This window comes from Suncus etruscus, chromosome 8, assembly GCF_024139225.1.
Source record: "Suncus etruscus isolate mSunEtr1 chromosome 8, mSunEtr1.pri.cur, whole genome shotgun sequence".
In the NCBI taxonomy this organism is placed as follows: Eukaryota; Metazoa; Chordata; class Mammalia; order Eulipotyphla; family Soricidae; genus Suncus; species Suncus etruscus.
Genome location: NC_064855.1, coordinates 124,092,984 through 124,111,857, shown reverse-complemented (window position 1 = coordinate 124,111,857; position 18,874 = coordinate 124,092,984). Strand labels below are relative to the sequence as shown.

Genomic DNA, 18,874 nt, shown 5'->3' with positions numbered 1-18,874 from the left:
TGTGGTCAGCTGTCGGGAAGGCCAGAGCCCTGCCCACTGGCCTCTCTCTGAGGGCGGTGGGCCTTTCTCTGGCTCCGCCGGTTTTCTTCTTCCAAGAACTCTGTCGTGTGTGCATGTCCAGGGGACGCGGTCTCCACATCTGGGGCTACCTCGGGCCCTTTTGGCTGCAGAACCTTCTTTCAGCTCTTGGCCCAGCTGCAGCCTTGGCTATCAAAAAGACGTTTCACAAAGGGAAAACAAACGTTGAAGCTTAAAACGTTAAGCTAGGCATCAGAAACAAAAAGACTCCGTCGTCTTTAACAATAGATGATGCCGATGGGGCCTGGGTGTGAGAGTGACAGGTCACTGGGGAAGACGCCCCGCCCAGCCTTGCGCCGAGGCCAACCTCGGACTACTGCTCAGACCTACTTTCCAACCCACTTAGCTCTTTTCTTTTCTTTTCTTAACCTTGGGATTTCTTTTGCTGGCCTGGGAAACTAAAGTAGGTTATAGTGATAGGAAGCTTTCTCAGTTCAGATGCTCTTCCTGATCTGATTCTAATGAATCTATGAAGCGCCCCAGAAATAGACCAACGTGTGTGTATACTGTTAAAACACAAACTCTAGGAAAGGTCCGGCTGAAGTGCTCTGGGGAGCACCACTTTACTCAGCTGGAAGAGGGTGGGACAAACCCCCCATGAAGGGAAGGGGGACTTTCTATGGTGCTGCACTGAGAGGGGCTTGAGCTGGGGTCCTCCTGTGACTGCCTCCAGAAGCCCCTTCTGGAAGAGGCTGAGGCGGCAGATAGGTCTGCTGGGTGGGCCTGGAGCACTCCGCTTTGCTCAGGAATACTCTGCTTAGGAATTTGGATTTGGAGCACTCTACTTTGGATGCCGAAGCACTGCACTTTGGGTCCTGGAGTTCTCCACTTTCATTGTCTTTTTTAATTTTTTTTTTTTTTACTTAAGCATCGTGGTTACAGAAATGTTCATAGTTGTGTTCAGTCATAGGATATCTACCACCCTTCACCAGTGCAATATTCCATCACCAATGTCCCCCATTTCACTCTCTCCCCACCCCTCCTGTCTCTGGGGCAGGCATTTTTCTTCTCTCCCTCACCTTTGACACTTGTTCGGTTTGCACTTTTGTTGATGAACGGGTACCATGCATGTCACTTTATCCCCTTTCAGTTCTTTTCCAACTATCATTGTATTTTTATTGTCTTTAACAACAAACAGATGATGCTAGTGCTAACTGGCTATGAGAGTTACTGGGGCACTGAGTAAGAATCCACAGCGCAGTGCTGGAGCCTCTTTCCTCGAGACTTTTTTTTTTTTTTTTTTTTTTTTTGGTTTTTGGGTCACACCCGGCAGCCCTCAGGGGTTACTCTTGGCTCTATGCTCAGAAATCGGTCCTGGCAGGCTCAGGGGACCCTATGGGATGCCGGAATTCGAACCACCCACCTTCTGCATACAAAGCAAATACCTTACCTCCATGCTATCTCTCTGGCCCCCTTCTCGACTCTTGCTGGCATCTCCAGAACTTTCCTTTTTTGGTGCCACACCCAATGATGCTCAGGGGTTACTGCTGGCTCTGCTCTCAGGAATCATTCCTGGCGGGCTCCGAAGGATGCTGGATATTGAATCTGGGTCAGTTGCTTGCAAGGCCCAACCTGCTGTGTTATCGCTCTGGCCCCTAGAAGTATCCTTTTATTGTTTGTTTTTTTGGGGGTCACACCTGGCAGTGCTCGCGGGTTACTCCTGGCTCTGCACTCAGAAATATCCCCTGGCAGGCTGGGGGGACCATATGGGATGCCGGGAATTGAACCAGAGTCCTTCTTGGGTTGGCCGTGTGCAAGGCAAACACTCTACCTAGCATAAGGCTGTGCTGTCGCTCCAGCTATGTTGCATTTTGTTTTACAAACCAACCTCCAGTGATGACGATATTTTTTCTGACTGGCTGACTGGGATGCCCAGAGTTTTAGTTCAACTTGGGCTCTGCAGTGTCTGACTTTAGCAAGAACCTGGTGCAGCTGGTTTGGTTTGAACACCCCCACCCCACCCCCAACCTCAGCTCCAGGATTCCCAGGTCCCTGTGGTTCTGCCCCCAGTAGTGTTCTAGGCCCTGTTCTGTAGAGGCCCCAGCAGACTCTGAGCTCCTCTAGCCAAACCTGCTTGCACTTTCGCCTTCTTTCGGGTCTTGCCTGCATTGATGGTATCTAATGGCCTCCAGCCTGGCCTGGCCACCTCCCTTTTCAGCCCTGTCCTGTTTTGTTCCTAGGGCCACACCCTGCAGTGCTCCGGGCTTACTCCTAGCTGTGTTCTGAGATCACTCCTGGCAGTGCTTGGGGGAACTGTATGCCAGGTCTGAGGGGACAGGTGCAAGGCAAGTGCCCTTCCTGCTCCTTCTGAATGTATGACCATGTTTCTTAGTTTCTTGGTATGGAGGCAATTAGAGGATAACATACTCTTGGGAAACAATAAAATGGAAGAAGAGATTTTCTGGCCCTGAAGAGGCCCAAAGACCACATTTCTTTGACATGCAAAATCCTAAACTCCTTGGAGGGGAGAAACTGAGGCACTTCCCAGATGTAGAAATCCAAGCCCCCAGGGCCCGGAGAGATAGCACAGCGGCTTGCAAACAGCCAATCCTGGACCAAAGGTGGTTGGTTCGAATCCCGGTGTCCCATATGGTCCCCCGTGCCTGCCAGGAGCTATTTCTGAGCAGACAGCCAGGAGTAACCCCTGGGCACCGCCGGGTGTGGCCCAAAAACCAAAAAAAAAAAAAAAAAAAAAAAAAAGAAATCCAAGCCCCCCCCCAAAAAAAAAAAAAAGAAAAAGAAATCCAAGGCCCCACCTAGAGAAGGAGGTAGACCCTTCGGGAAAGGAGGAGCCTCAGAGAGGAAAAGGTCCCGGAGAGATTGTGACAGACCTTCTTCAGCAAGGCCAGGCTCTCTCAGTGACAACACACTGATCAGTTTGTATATTATGCAAAAGTCCAGGCTAAAAGCCACTTGGAGGAATTGTCTAAAATCATTTGGTGAAACTGTAAAAGCCATCAGGGTTTTACTCTTCAGCCCATGTCCTCTGGCTCTAGCTTGTCTCTGTGTCTCTACATTTAACCCCCTGAAATCCTTTTCTGGCAGGGAAGGCGACAGGCCCAGTGCTACTTGTGTGTACTGAGGTTCGAACTGATTTTTTTTTTTTTTTTTTTTTTTGGTTTTTGGGCCACACCCAGCGTTGCTCAGGAGTTACTCCTGGCTGTCTGCTCAGAAATAGCTCCTGGCAGGCACGGGGGACCATATGGGACACCGGGATTCGAACCAACCACCTTTGGTCCTGGATCGGCTGCTTGCAAGGCAAACGCCACTGTGCTATCTCTCCGGGCCTAAAATAAATTACACCAGTTTTTTTTTTTTTGTTTTTTGTTGTTGTTTTTTTGTTTTTGAGCCACACCTGACGGTGCTCAGGAGTTACTCCTGGCTGTCTGCTCAGAAACAGCTCCTGGCAGGCATGGGGGACCATATGGGACACCGGGATTCGAACCAACCACCTTAGGTCCTGGATCGGCTGCTTGCAAGGCAAACGCCGCTGTTCTATCTCTCCAGGCCCTCGAACTGATTTTCATTTCCCTCAAGGAACAATTGCTGGCTCCCCAGTAACCAGGTGGTAGGGGTTACCCCATGCTGGGCAGGTCTATTGGACCCTAGGAAGTTTGACAGCTGCCCTGTGGGCTTTGAGGACTGCCTGAGCTATGTTGGTGCCCTGACCATCACCAAGCATGTCCTGCAGGAGTGATTGTGGTGTTGAGCACCACATGCTTTGCTGTTCCCCAGCATTCCCCTTTAGCGACCAACCACCACATAAGGCTCCCTCCTTCCTTCAAATTTGCCACATCCATGCGGGTCCCCAAGGCCCTTGGAGTGTGGATCATGCAAAAAGCATGAGGCCAAATGTTCAGCCCAGGCCTGCCAGGCACCCTTCGTTCAGGTTACATTTTGGGGCTCACACTGTGCTCAACAGGACCATGTGTCTGGCTCCCATGAACACACCTCTTTATTTCTCCAGCTGAGAAGTTACCTGGAGCTGCCTGGAGCTGTGGCAGCTGTGTACACACAAACACTCACCTGCTGTGTGGCCAGACATCAGGTAGCACTGGGGATTGAACTGCCAACCTGACTGTAGCCAGGCTCCTGCTTTACCCACAGGGGTTCCTCCGGGTCACCTCAGACTGTGTGGACAGTGAGTTGGATGAATGCATCTCTCGAGTTCCCACCCTTCCTCAGAGAAAAATGACCCCAACATTCGCTTGTGCCACAAAGCTTGTGTGATTTTCTACTTTTGTTTTCGCCTGGACCAGTTATATAATCCACAGGCTGTTGACCGTCAACTCTGCACTGATTCCACAATTTATTTTTGTGGGGAGGGGACCACACCTATTGCGCGCAGGGATACTCCTGGCTCTGAATTACTCAGAAATTACTCCTGGCAGGCTCTGGAACCTTATAAGATGCCAGGAATTGAACCCAGGCCAGCCGCATGCAAAGGAAACACACTGCCCACTGTGCATCTCTCTGGCCTCTACACATCAGTTCTGGGATGATTGTTTATCTCCAAACAATGGGTGCAGCAGCTGTCCCTCCTGCAGCTGCTCCTACCCCCCCCCAATTTTGCTTCCTGCAGATCCCACAGCATGTGACACTGTGTTAGATAACACCCTCCCTTCTTTTACCCAAAGTAAAGGTTTTCCTCCAACTTCCTCTTTCCTTTTTACCTATTCCTTTGATATGTAAAAGTCCACCTGGCTCTCACTTGACCCTCCCCTACCCAGTTGAATTTGTACTGAGAAAAAGAGGGTTATCAGTTTTCCTTTGGCCTGCACAGAGAGAGACCACAAGGCAAGAAGGCAAACTGACTCCATGATTCTCTCCTGACTGGCTTGGTTTATTTTTATTTATTTATTTATTTATTTATTTATTTATTTGTTTGTTTGTTTGTTTGTTTATTGTTGGGCTTTGAGCCACACCTGGCGGTGCTCAGGGGTTACTCCTGGCTCTGTGCTTAAAAATCACTCCTGCGGGGCCGGCGAGGTGGCGCTAGAGGTAAGGTGTCTGCCTTGCAAGCGCTAGCCAAGGATCAGGACCGCGGTTCGATTCCCCGCCAAGGATCAGGACCGAGGTTCGATTCCCCGGCGTCCCATATGGTCCCCCCAAGCCAGGGGCGATTTCTGAGCGCTTAGCCAGGAGTAACCCCTGAGCATCAAACGGGTGTGGCCGAAAAACCAAAAAAAAAAAAAAAATCACTCCTGCTAGGCTGGGGGGACCATATGGGATGGTGGGATGGAATCCGTCCTGGGTTAACTGTGTGCAAGGCAAATGCCCTACTGCTGTGCTATTGCTCTGGCCTCCTGTCTTGGTTTATTAATATTTTGTGGCTACCTTGCTTCAAATCTGCCCACCTGGGGTTGGAAATATTGCGTGTGGGGCCATTTCACAGCCCCGGGGCTGGCTTCTGCCTTTGCGTGAAACTCAGGAGCCTGAGGTTCGGGTGGGCATCTAGCATTCTCAGCTGCTTAGCCTGGGTAGACCAAATTCCAGAAGTTGGCTCATCCCCAAGCATGAAAAGCAGGAAACCCTACTCTGTGAGGTCTTGAGTTCAAACTCAGAGGGACACTGACTGAGGTGTACCTCACCTCGTTTCCCAGGGCCAGTGTAATAAGACAGTCTTTGGGATTCGGGTTGAGGTTTGGTAATCTCACAGTACTCAGAAGGGAAAGGAATATCCCATACCCCTATCTGGGAGGACAGGAGAAGTGGGTTCGGTAGCAATTCCCTACAATAGTAATCCACACAGATATGGAGGATATAGCAGCAAGAAACTCATACCAGCCAGTCGCTCTAACACGCGGAACCACAAGCCTAGATGACAGCCCCAGCTAAGCTCTCCTGCCTTCCATTTATTGAAATTAAAAAATGTCCTCCCTAGATGGGGTATGGCACATCCCTTTCCCTTTTGGGAACTGTGGGATAACCAAACCTCAACACAACTTCCAAAAGAACGTCTCATTAAGGCCGGGAAGAGCCGTTCTTGCTGGGACCTCTTATCTGTAGGCAGCAGAGACCCCACACGCATCTTCCGAGCCCCCACAAGACACACCAGGTTACTGTGCTCAGATGTGTGGCACTTGGCATTTGTGAGAAAAGGCAGCGGGGACGAAAGCTGGCCGGGGGCACCTCATGCTCTGAGTCTGGGCACAGAATTACTGGGTGCTAGAAGACTTAGATGTTCTGGGATGTTTCGAGTGGTCATCTCAGGGCTAGCTAGAGTTGAAGGGCCTCATGGTCACAAGGTGCCTAACCTGGTCCTCGAATCTCTTTTTCTTTTGGCACAGTTGAGGTGTTCAGGGCTTAATACAGGCCCTATGCTCAGGAGTCATTCCTGGGGATGCCTGGGATTGAACCCAGGTCAACCACGTGCAAGCCACAGGCCCTACCTACTGCACTATGGCTCTGTGTCTCTGGCTACTTGTTTTGTTTTGTTTGCTTTTGGGGCCACACCCTGTGACTCTCAGGGGTTACTCCTGGCTACGCACTTAGAAATCACTCCTGGCTCGGGGGACCTTATGGGATGCTGGGGGATCAAACTGTGGTCTGTCCTAGGTTAGACACTTGCAAGGCAAGTGCCACCGCTCTGGCCCCACCTTTTATATTCTTTTAATAATTTTATTTTGTTTTTGATTTTTGGACACACCGGTGACGCTCAGAGGTTACTCCTGGCTATGTACTCAGATGTCGCTCCTGGCTCAGGGGACCATATGGGATGCTGGGGGATCGAACCACGGTCCGTCCTAGGTCAGATGCTTGCAAGGCAAATGCCTTACCACTGCGCCATTGCTCCGGCCCCTCTGGCTACGTTTTTATTAAACTATTTTCTCAACTGTAGTGCAGACTAGATGTTGCACTCTTTGTTCTGTAGACATACACACGTGCACAACACACCTGGCTGCAGTGTGGATCCCAGACAGCAGATGTTTGGCACCCACCCAACTTGAACAGCAGCTCTAGGGAGTGAACCCTCAGCCTTACGCTCTGAGGTTCCTGCCCAGACCCCGAGAGACCCTGAGAGACCCCGTACCTGTGGGGCAGAACATCGTCCTATTCCGGCCAGGACGTGTGGAGGCTTGGTTCACTCTCAGCCCTGTCCTGGTCTTGGCTGAGTGGAGCCTGTGGATCAGTGTGGAGCCTGCTGATCTGGAGCTGGTCCCACACGGGGGTCAGGTCTGGGGGCTCAGGGTGGCAGCAGCTCCGCCCAAGCCCCGCTGGTCCAGAGTGAATCTCGCACACCGAGCACTCAGGTCGTGCATTCTCCTTGATCCATGGGCCTTGTGGAAAGAGGAAGCCCACGGCTCGGGTGTGCAAACAACGTTTTATTTTGCAGCCTGGTTGTCCTAGAGGAGTCTGTGGTGCTTCGTCTGTTCTTGCTCACTTTTGTGCTCGAGTCCTTTCAGCTTGAGTCTGTTTCCTGCAGGGAGGTGGTTTCCTGCTGCTGTCTACAGGGTGACCCTGGACTGGCCAGGAGGGTGAGACCTGGCCCTGTTCACCAACCACGGGGCTCTGGGGGCCCGTGCTCACCATCACCTGCTTGTACCCCAGGAGCAGGACATGCTGACTCACCCAAGGCCCCTCCTGGACCAGACGAGGCTCCTAAGTCCTCAGCTCTGCTGGAGGGCTCTGGGGTCCCCTGTGGGTGTCCCTCGGGCGCTGCCACCTGGCCCTGCCCTCCTCCTAGGTGTTGGATCCAGCGGCTGCCCCTGGCCCTGCCTGCACTCACCCAGCGAGCTGCGCACGTTGTTGATGATCTTCTCCAGCGACGCGAGGCTCCGCATCTGGTACAGGACAGGGTTCTCCTCTGTGGGGATGCGGGAGTGAGTGGTGTGCCAGGGCCTCTGACCCAGCACCTCGTGGCCCTGGGCACCCCCACAAATTGAGGCACAAAGGGCGCTGTGCTGGGACCCCCAGGCATGCGCCACGAGGGCACCTAGGCAAGGGCAGGCCCGAGCTCCTTGCCCAGCGGAGTCACGGGTGGGCCCGGACTATCTCGCCCTGTTTCTGCTGCTGTGAGGGCGTTCAACACGAAGCCCAGGAGCATGTGGAGCAGGGAGTGCCACGGCGCATGTACGGGAGGGATGGAGGTGCCACTATGCACAACTGCACAGGCACATCTAGCTGTGAATCAAGGGTTGGCCAGTGCACCTTGCAGGCCGTCTCAGGGTCCTCCTGGTCACCGCACACCCGCAGGCCATCTCTAACTTTCTCACCTTCCTACCTCCCACCATCCCACCTCCCACCTCCCTAGCCCCTCACTGCTCTCCTCCAATGTCAAGACTCAGCTTTTGGCCCTTCTCAGGGGAGGGCCTGGGTGTAAACAAAGGGCCTGACTCAGGCCCACAGTGGCCACTCAGCCTGGAGACCCCTGCCAGGGCCCTTTGCCCTGGTGGCACCCAGGCCCGTTGTGACTGGCCCTGCACCCAGGTTGTCTGGGCAGGGCTGGAGTGTGGGGTCCTGGGCCTAGAGCTGAGAGGAAGGAAAAAGGGGATCCACAGGCTTCTCCCTTAACGTGTTCCACCAGGGGTTTTCTTGGCTGGGTCCTGGGGTCACAGCGCCTGTGTCTGGTGCCTGAACCCTGGGATTACTGTGCAAACTTATGGTCAGTTTTGTGGAGGGGCTGGTGACCTGCTCCTGCTGCCTAGGGGTATTGACTCCCAGCCTGCCCCAGGAGGGGTGACCGCACTGAGGTTACTGGGGTGACCCCTTCTACTCCCTTCCCTTCTGCCTGTTTTTCTGCAGATCCACAGGTGGGGATTTGCATGCTGGGTCTTAGTGGAGTCCCTCAGCCTTGCCCAACAATGTGTCCCCTGTTGGAGGGGTGGGTAGTGGGAGATGGGGCCCGAGGGGGGTTCCCAACTGCCTTTATCGTGTGTCCCTACCCTACCCCCAGACTGCTGCTTCCGGTAAGCTTCTGGCCTGGACAGTTCACCTTTAAACAGCCTTGGGGAGGAAGTTGGGGGGAGGACAGACTGAGGCAGGTCTGGGTCATGTGAGCAGCTGTGACCACCCCCTGGCTTCACACTGGAGGGAAAATGCCTCCAGAAGTGAGAGAGCAGCCTTGGACAGGCTGTTGGACTTCTGTGGAACAGGGCTCTGATCCCTGGTTGGAATGTCCCTTGCTCAGTTCCGGAAAGAACTTCCTGCCTCTGTGAGCCCCCCATCCCTGCCTCACCCTCAGACCTCAGTTCTGTTCCTATCAACTGGTGACAAATCACTGGTCTCTCTCTCTCTCTCTCTCTCTCTCTCTCTCTCTCTCTCTCTCTCTCTCTCTCTCTCTCTCTCTCTGTCTGTCTCTCTCTCTGTCTCTCTTTCTCTCTCTGTCTCTCTTTCTCTGTCTCTCTCTCTGTCTCTCTCTGTCTTTCTGTCTCTCTCTGTCTTTCTGTTTCACACACACACACACACACACACACACACACACACACACACACACACACACACACACACACACACACAATCGCCCCTGCCTTCCCCCTCAGCCTGGCTCTAACCACTTTATCTCTGGACGGGAGGGAGAGGCTTTGAGGCAACTATCTCATCCTTCACTTGCTCAGTCTCCTCAAAGGAGCTTGAAGCTGTTGGGATGGAGGTATCCAGCCCCAGGGCCACAGTCTAAGGTACTTGCTTTTATTCTTCGTGCTCCCTGTTGGTTTCACTGGTAGATTTTGGTTTTCAAACAGTGTTGATTTGTTCGGACTCAGAATCTCTCGGACCAGTATTTCATCTTGGGAGAAGCAGACAAGCACAGATAAAGTCGGGGAGTGTATGTGGGTGCCCCCCACATTCCTGTGTGAGATCATGGAACCTGAGAGGGAATGAGGGTTGGGGCAGGAGTTCTCAAGTCTTTGTCTGGGCCGCGGAGCTCAGCGCCCCTGAATAGTTCATCAAACACCCTGTCCAGTGTCCATGCACCCCCTACTGTCTCCTTTCAAGACCCCTACAGCAGCCAGCCCCACTTGGAGTGGCCCCATTTTCTGACTTCTCTCCAAAGCCACATTTTTTTGAAATTTTATTATTATAGATTTATTTCCCAAGTTGTTCATAATATAGTCATTTCAGACATTAAATGTTCAAACCCCAGTCCCACCACCAGTGTGCCTTTCTCTTCATCAATGTCCTCAGTGTCCTACCCACCACCATAGCATAGAGGTGCACCCACCTGCATAGAGGCAGGCACAAGATAGTTACTTCATGCTGCTTGTTACAATACAAAGGCAAATGGAATTGTCAAAACTTAGATGAACATAGTCAATTTGAAATGATTGTTCTATCTCTCCATAGTCTCACTGGAGTCAGTGTCCATACATCTATCCACCCATCCATCATCCATCCATCCACCAACCTGACAACTTATTCATCATTTACCCACCATCCACCTGCCCATCCGTCATTCATCCATCTGTCCATCATTCATTACTTACCTTGTCATCTATCCATCCACCCACCCACCCATTAACCTACCACCCACACATCCATTCGCTCAACTTCTTTATACCACTCACCATTTATCTATCCACCTGTCCACTTACTCATAATTCATCCATCCACCTAGCCATCACCTATCATCCACTCATCCATCCACGCATTTACCCACCCGTTCATCCATTCATCCATCCATCCATCCATTCATCATCCATCATCCATCCATTCTTCCATCCATCCACCTGTCCATCCATCCATCATCCATCATCCATCCATTCTTCCATCCATCCACCTGTCCATCCATCCATCATCCATCATCCATCCACCCATCCATCCATCTACCCATCCATATATTATTCTTTCATCTATTCATCAGGCGTTCAGAGAAAAGACAGGACAAAGCTCCCCTCATGAAGAGGTACTCCTGGAGAGGGGTACTCCCTGGAAGTTTCAGAACCCAGGCATCAACCCCATGGACTAGTAGCAGTTGGCTGACCCTCTCAGAGTGGGGCCAGCACCCTCTGATGCTGTTACCAGCATAATAGAAGTCTCTAGGACTTCTCTAGTTTACTTAGTTACCTAGATCTCAGTTTACCCAAATGTAAAATACAAAATGACCTCATTTGAGTGTGGGTTCTATTCTGTCTCTGGACACATAGACACATAGGGAAAGTGGCCAGTCCCCTGAGATGATTCAAGGATCAAAAACCTTTACTAACAAGCTTACATCAATTTCACAGGGAAACGGAGCATTAGATTCAGTTTTGTTGCTTCTTTTCTGAAGACAAATGGCCACTGTGACTGGCACTTTTCTGCTCCACTGCTCTAGACATGTGTGAGGATTCCCACCCAGGGCCACACTTGCAGCTGGGGCTCACTACAAATTCCAGCAAGTCTCCGGGAGCTGCAGTCTTCCTGAACCCCAGCCCCTCCTCCACTTTAAGATGTGGGGTTTCAAGGCCCTGGTGTGCTCAAATTGTTTAGCAATTCTGCCTCTCCAGTTTCCAGGGAGTATGATTTAGGCTTAGGCACAAACTGGGGCCCACAGAATGTGGTTCTGATCAAGGACAAATCCTGGGGCTAGAGAGCTAGCACAGCAATTGGGTGTTTGCCTTGCATGCAGCCGATCTAGGATGGAAGGCGGTTCGAATCCTTGCATTCCATGTGGTCCCCCGTGCCTGCCAGGAGCAATTTCTGAACTCTGAGCCAGGAGTAATCCTTTAGCGCCCGCCGGGTGTGACCCAAAAATCAAGAATCAAAACAAAACAAACAAAAAAAGGATAAATTCTTTAATCTGGGGTTCATAATTGCCACCAGGTAATTCTGGGAGACCAGTAACCAGTGTCCCAGCTATCCACACATGCTGGATATTGCAAGAGGAAAATTCTTACCAAATATTGCAGCCACATCATCATCCAGATTCCTAAAATTGGTCACCAGAGCAGTACCAGACCCTGCAGGGGAAGGAAAGCCTATTGGTCTCCTGGGCTCAATGCACTGGCTTCTCCCAGCTCCAGGCCCTGCATCCCCCAGACTGGGCTCAGGGAGAGAGACTGTGGGATTCTCTGAGAAGGAAAGGCCTAGGAGACAGCTGGACCCAGAGCGACTGTTGTCCCAGGGCCAGTGATGAGCACTGCTGTCCAGTGAGAGCCCGGGTACTCTAGTGGAAGGACAGAAAAGGCCAGGGTGCTCTGCTCTTCTTTCTGGAGCACAGAACTGGAGAGCAAGTCCTACCTGAAAATATTTTTAATGGCAGAAGCCCAGCATGTTGCCAGCAAGACACAAGCAGGAAAACAAGCAGGACCACTGTACCCGCCTCCATGTTCACCTTCTCCTGTGGGTCCTTGGTACCTCGGTGCCCAGGAGACCGGAACATCAGGTCTGTGAGGTCACAGCAGCAAGCAGCTGTCCTGACTTGGTGGGCCTGTGAATTTGTGGCAGGTAGCAGCCAGGTCTGACCGACAGGGTCTTGTCCAGGCTCGATGACAGTCAACAGAGGCAATGAAGACACATAGACCAGAATGAGGAGCATGGGACCAGAATCTGGTGATCACTGGACACACTTATACACCTTCATTTCCATTTATAATCTCATTGGTCATCCAGAAAGCGTATTTGCATAAGGGCATATGACATCTTCTTATGTGCCCTCATGAGACCATATACCACTCTCATTTGCATCCGTGATTTGATTTGTCTTTCCACGATGACCTCATAGAACATAACCAATCAGAAGGCATAAACCAATCAGGATGGGGGTGGTCTGTAATGTATAGAAACCCAGGTAGGGGGCCAGAGGGATATCATGGAGGTAGGGCATTTGCCTTACATGCAGAAAGACCATGGTTTGAATCCAGGCATCCTATATAGTTCCCCGAGCCTGGAAATCGCCAGGAGTGATTTCTGAGCATAGAGCCAGGAGTAACCCCTGAGCGCTGCTGGGTGTGACCCAAAAACCTAAGCCAAAATAAAACAAAAAAAAAAAGTGTGACCCAAAAACCTAAGCCAAAGCAAAACAAAACAAAAAGAAATTCTATGACATTAAAATGCTCGTTATTATTATTTCAATATATGTTAATAAAGTTGAACATTTCTCTTGTGTTAGTACTTCCCCTGCCATTTCAGCATAACAATAGACATTTCAGGGTGCTGTGGTGGGAGAAGAGGTGGAAGAAGGAAGGGGTGGGTCGGTGTGTCCTGGAAGGGAAATATCAACAAGCAGAGTGTGACAGCAGAGTGGTGAGGAGGAGAGGAGCAGAGCTGAAACTTCTGTTTCACTGCTGTTGACTGAATCCTCACTGTCAGGGGCCTGAGATGTTCTAGAATTTTAGGAGTTCTTGTCTCTGCTCCCCTATGTCACCCCCACCCCTGAACCTGAGGCCCAGCTGCCCCCACCTCTACTCACCACCAGGCTTTGCACAGTCTGAGAAGTTTGCTCTTTGTAAGACACCCAGCTATTAGTCCAAAGCAAAGGCGTCCCCCATCTTCCTCTTTCCTTTAAATCTCTTTGATACGTAAAAGCATCTGGATCTCAATCTACCCTCCCCTGTCTGGTGGAATTTTGTACCAGGTTAGTAAAGAAAGGTCAGTCTGGCACACAGAGAGACCACGGGGGAGAAGTTAATGCCTCCATGACTCTCTCCTGACTAGCTTGGTTTATTAGTTCTTCAACGCTACCCTGCTTCTTCAGGCCCATCCACCTGGGCATGGAAATAGTGTGTGCTATGATTTCACAATGTGGGGATTTGTTTTACAGTTCCTTGTAAAAGCATGAAATCTATAAAATTTCTTTTCTTTCCCCCAAACTCAAACTCTATGTTTACTTTTAGAAGCAAGATGAAGTCATGAAATTTTCCTATACATGGCTGTACATGGAATCTATTATGCTGAGTGAAATAAGAGAGAGAGAGAGAGAGATAGGCGCAGGACAGTCTCATCTATGGGTTTTAAGAAAAATAAAAGACATTTTTGCAATAATCCTCAGAGACAAAGAGAGGAGGGCTGGAAGATTCAGCTCACCACAAAGAGTGGTGAGTGCAGTTAGAGAAATAAATACAGGAGCCAGAGAGATAGCATGGAGGCAAGGCGTTTGCCTTGCACGCTGAAGGACTGTGTTTAGAATCCCGGCATCCCATATGGTCCCCCGAGCCTGCGAGGACTGATTTCTGAGCGTAGAGCCAGGAGGAACCCTGAGTGCTACAGGATGTGACTCCAAACAAACAAAAAAAAAAAAAAGAGAGAGAGAAATAACTACACTGACAACTATCATAACAATGTGAATGAATGAGGGAAGTGGAAAGCCTGTCTCGAGTACAGGGGGGGTTGGGGTGGGGACGAGGGAGATCTGGGACATTGGTGATGGGGATGTTGCATGGGTGAAGGGGGTGTTCTTTACATGACTGAAACCCAACTACAATCATATTTGTAATCAAGGTGTTTAAATAAAGATATTAATAATAATAATAATAAAAGAAGCGACCATCACCCACCCACCCCTTCCTTTGGTTCTTGCTACTTTTCATTTCTTCATCCTCCTCTTTCCTGGGGTCTTACTTTTGGGAAGCATCATTTTTTACAACGAATGTTTTAATTCCAAAAGGTAATCAGCCAGACGTTCACCTGGAGACCAATAGGACCACTACTAACGGGTGAAAGTCTTCCTTCGTGATTTCATCCACTGAGTTTAGCTGGATCCTACCACAGATACGTTGATGTGAACTGACTGCAATGTGCTTAACTAATGACCAAGTAATGTTTGCGTTAGAGCTGTACCGGGAATAATCTGTCCCTTTGGCCTCTGTGACATTTGTGATTCTGGAATGACCTCACCAGCAGTGACTCATCCGAAGGCCCATGTTTTTGGAAGGCCAGCCCAAGGCAACCACCAGGATGGGAATTCAGCGTACGAGTGAGTAAGAGCTGCTGTTCATGTGCCAACAGCATCATGAGGCCTGCTGTCTTCTTTGCATCATTTTGTGCAGTTCTGCACAAGTTCCTTCCTAAGAGCAGTTGGCAATGCGTGGTCTCCAGCCCCGGGAGTTGGGGGTCTGTGACTTTGTTGGGTGGTGAGTGAAGGAGTAGATGAGGATCCACCCACATACTTTCCCGTCATGGCCTCACTGATTTATATCACATTAAATAGTCAGGAACCCACCAGCCGTGCAGTGAGTCCCTTTTCCGACGTCCTCACCAACACGTGTCCTTCCCCATCTTTTACTAACTGAGGAGAGCTTGTCAGTTTGAGTTTCAGGATCATAAATGTTCCTTCTGCTGTCTATTGTTAGGCTAAAATGTCACGGGAAATACTGACACAGGAAAATGTTCATTTTATTAGCGTATACAGAAATAATAACAACACAAGCATTCTGAAGTCATACAATACCTAATGGCAATTTTTATCCATTGAGTTATGTTATGATAAAATTTACATAGTACTTGAGAAGTCTTTACTTTTTATTATTGTGGTTTAATGATTTAATAGTAGTTTATTATAATATATTAGTTTATTACTATAGTTTATTTTATTTTATTTTGGGATTTTTGGGCCATACCAGTGGCATACCCAGTGGCACTCAGGGGTTACTCCTGGCTCTGTGCTCAGAAATTGCTCCTAGCAGGCTTGGGGGAGGATATGGAATGCTGGGGATCAAACCTGGGTTGGCTGTGTGCAAGGCAAATGCCCTACTGCTATGCTATCACTCTGGTTCCTATTATTGTAGTTTAATAATATGGGTTATTGTTGTTTAAAAAAGTGTGGTTTTGACATGACAAAGAGTGCAGTAATGCAATAGTGGGCTTGATGTACCATCCTGGTACCTCACTGCCTCTGAGGTTCCTAGGGCTCCCCACATCCTTCTGCCTGCTCCTGCTCACCCCCATCTCCACTCCCTACCCCACCTCCCCTGTTTGCTGATCTGGGTTTTATAATCTAAGGACAAGGATTGGTTATCCTTGGATACTGTCCACTCCTTTGTCTTTTTATAAAGAGATGAATGACAGCTCTGGATAAGGGCTTTGTGACAATTCTAGACTATTTTGCTATTTATAGGAATCATTGTTTATTTTAGATTAATACTTTAATGTTCAATGGTGTTAATGAGAAAAGACTTGGACAAAAATCCTGGAAATACAGACTTACAGGCCCGAGGGGAAATCGCAGAATTTAAAAAATAATATAGAGCCTCTAGAAATTAAAAAATATTTCCTAGGGGACACTGAGTAGATAATTGAAGATGAGTATGTTATAACTTTTGGGGGACTTTTGGCCGCACCCAGTGATACTCAGATTACTCCTGGCTCCAGTTCCACGCTCAGCATCACTCCTAAGGTGCTCGGGGACCTATGGGATGCCAGGGGTTAAACTCAGGTCGACTGTGTCCAAGGCCAGTGCCCTCTCCACTATCGCTCAGTCCCAGTTACACTCGTTTTTCATTTAATGTACATAAGTCTTTAGTCCTGTTAATCAATTTTGCAGCTTTTCTGTTTTTTTCCTCCTGTGTACTGGAGCAAATTCAGACATTTACTATTGTCTGGTTCTTTCTCTCCTGTTTTTCTTAGCGACTTCTTTTTGTTTGTTTGCTTGTTTTTTGGAGCACACCTAGAGGTGCTCAGGGATTACTCTGAAATTGCTTCTGGCAGGCTGGGGGACCATGTGGAATACTGAGGATCAAACCCATATCCGTCCTGGGTCAGCCGCATACAAGGCAAATGCCCTAGAGTTGTGCTACCACTCAGGCCCTTTTTTGACAACTTAAGGTTGTTAGGTGCTGGAGACTGGTCAGCCCCTTTGCTCCTGTCATCTCTGTCTTCTTTGATCTGCAGAACAGTCGCTCCTCCACTCCCAGCCCAACCAAGGCTTCAGACACTAGCTGATGACCGCTATCTCCATGTCCTCAGGCCAAGAGACATGGGGCTAAACAGCACTGAGTCGTGTCCTGTCCTGAGAAGTTCCAGTGACTGATGGTGAAGGAGCTGCCCAGACATCTCTGGAGTCAGGTAAGGCCTCCGAGTCTCCTTGTCTTACTTCTTCTGGGCCCTAAGTGAAGAGGGAGGAGAACTGGAGTGGGGAGCCTAGAAATATGAGGGGGCCTGGCTGTGAGAAAGGGAAGGAAGAAGGAAGGAAGAAGGAAGGAAGGAAGGAAGAAAGGAAGAAAGGAAGGAAGGAAGGAAGGAAGGAAGGAAGGAAGGAAGGAAGGAAGGAAGGAAGGAAGGAAGGAAGGAAGGAAGGAAGGAAGGAAGAAGGTGAAGAGCGAGGACATGATTAAATTTCAGGGGTAATTAGAATGACAAGTCCTTTTAAAATAGCTTCATGTGTAGGAATATAGGATTTTTTCCCTTGCCTCTTGACGAATTGAGTTTTTTAAAATAGAAAACTCATAACTAAATTTAACTTTTAGGCCATTAACTGGGAATGATAAAGTGTAGAAATTTCAAGAGCACCAAGAAGCAGATGATTAGACATTTGGCCTGAAATCACTGTTGAAAGCTTCTCCTAGGCATAAGAAGCCCGATGGGGATGTTCCTATAGACATTTTGTTTGCTTTAACACCCAATAATGCCCAGGGCTTACTCTTGGCTCAGTGCTCAGGGGACTCTGCAGTACCAGGAATCTGACTGGGGCCAGCCAAGTTCAAGGCAAGTGCCTTGATTCTGTACTGTCTCCCCAGCACCATAGAAATCCTGTGTGATTCTGGGTTTGTGGGTATGTGACATAGGTAAACTAATATACCATTCATTCACAGAGACCAAATTAGAAAGATGTTTGTTTTTGTTTTTGTTTTTGTTTGTTTTTATTTTTTTGGTTTTTGGGCCACACCCAGCGGTGCTCAGGGGTGACTCCTGGCTGTCTGCTCAGAAATAGCTCCTGGCAGGCACGGGGGACCCTATGGGACACTGGGATTCAAACCAACCACCTTTGGTCCTGGATCGGCTGCTTGCAAGGCAAACGCCACTGTGCTACCTCTCCGTGTTTTTTTTTTTTTTTTGTTAATGACTGAAACTCAACTACAATCATGCTTGTAATCATTGTGCTTAAATAAAGATTTTATTTAAAAAAAGAAAAGAAGTTTGTTTTTTAAAAGACCCCACAGCCAAGGGCCAGAGCGATAGCACAGCAGGTAGTGTGTTTGCTTTGCAGGCTGTCGACCTGGGTTCAATCCCCGGCATCCCATAGGGTACCCCAAGCCTGCCAGGAGTGATTTCTGAGCACAGAGCTATGAGTAACCTCTGAAGCCACAGGGTGTGGCCTAAAAGGAAACAAAACAAAACAAGCCATAATCAGGGATAGGCTTACATAGGTAAGCACAGTTAAGAAATCTAGGCCTTGGGACTTGCCTTGCTTCTGGCTGACCCAGGTTCAATCCCTGACACCATACATAGTTCCCTGAGCACCTCCAGGACTGACACCTGAGCAGAGTCAGGAGTAAGCCGGAAGCACTGCCAACTGTGGCCCCAAACAAAACTGGAACCAAAAGCCAAGGAAAAGCGAAGCTGGGTCTTAGGGTTCCCCAGTCCCTCTTCGCCTCACAGACTCAGGGATGACCTGACTCAGAAAATCTTGGGGCTATAGAAAGCCAAACCTAATTGATTTTCGAATTTTCTTTAGTCACTATTTAAAAATAATTTTCATGGGTCAGCTTCATAACACAGTGGGGAGGGCACTTGCTTTGAACACAGCCAAACTGATTCTTGCCTGGCACTTCAGGGGTTCCCCTGAGCATAAATGAGCTGATCTTCCCTCTTTCAGGTCTTTCAGAGCCTGAGACATGCTTAGGCGCTTGAATTCGGGTATTGTTCTTTCTTTTTTATTTATTTATTTATTTTTTTTGGTTTTTGGGCCACACCCGGTAACGCTCAGGGGTTACTCCTGGCT

At 49.3% G+C, this 18,874-nt stretch overlaps 1 protein-coding gene across 1 annotated transcript in view; it reads left to right on the top strand.

The window, feature by feature from the left end:
- ARHGEF7 (Rho guanine nucleotide exchange factor 7) overlaps window positions 1-18,874 on the top strand; it is a 496,685-nt gene that overhangs the window by 398,028 nt on the left and 79,783 nt on the right. The window lies entirely within an intron of this gene.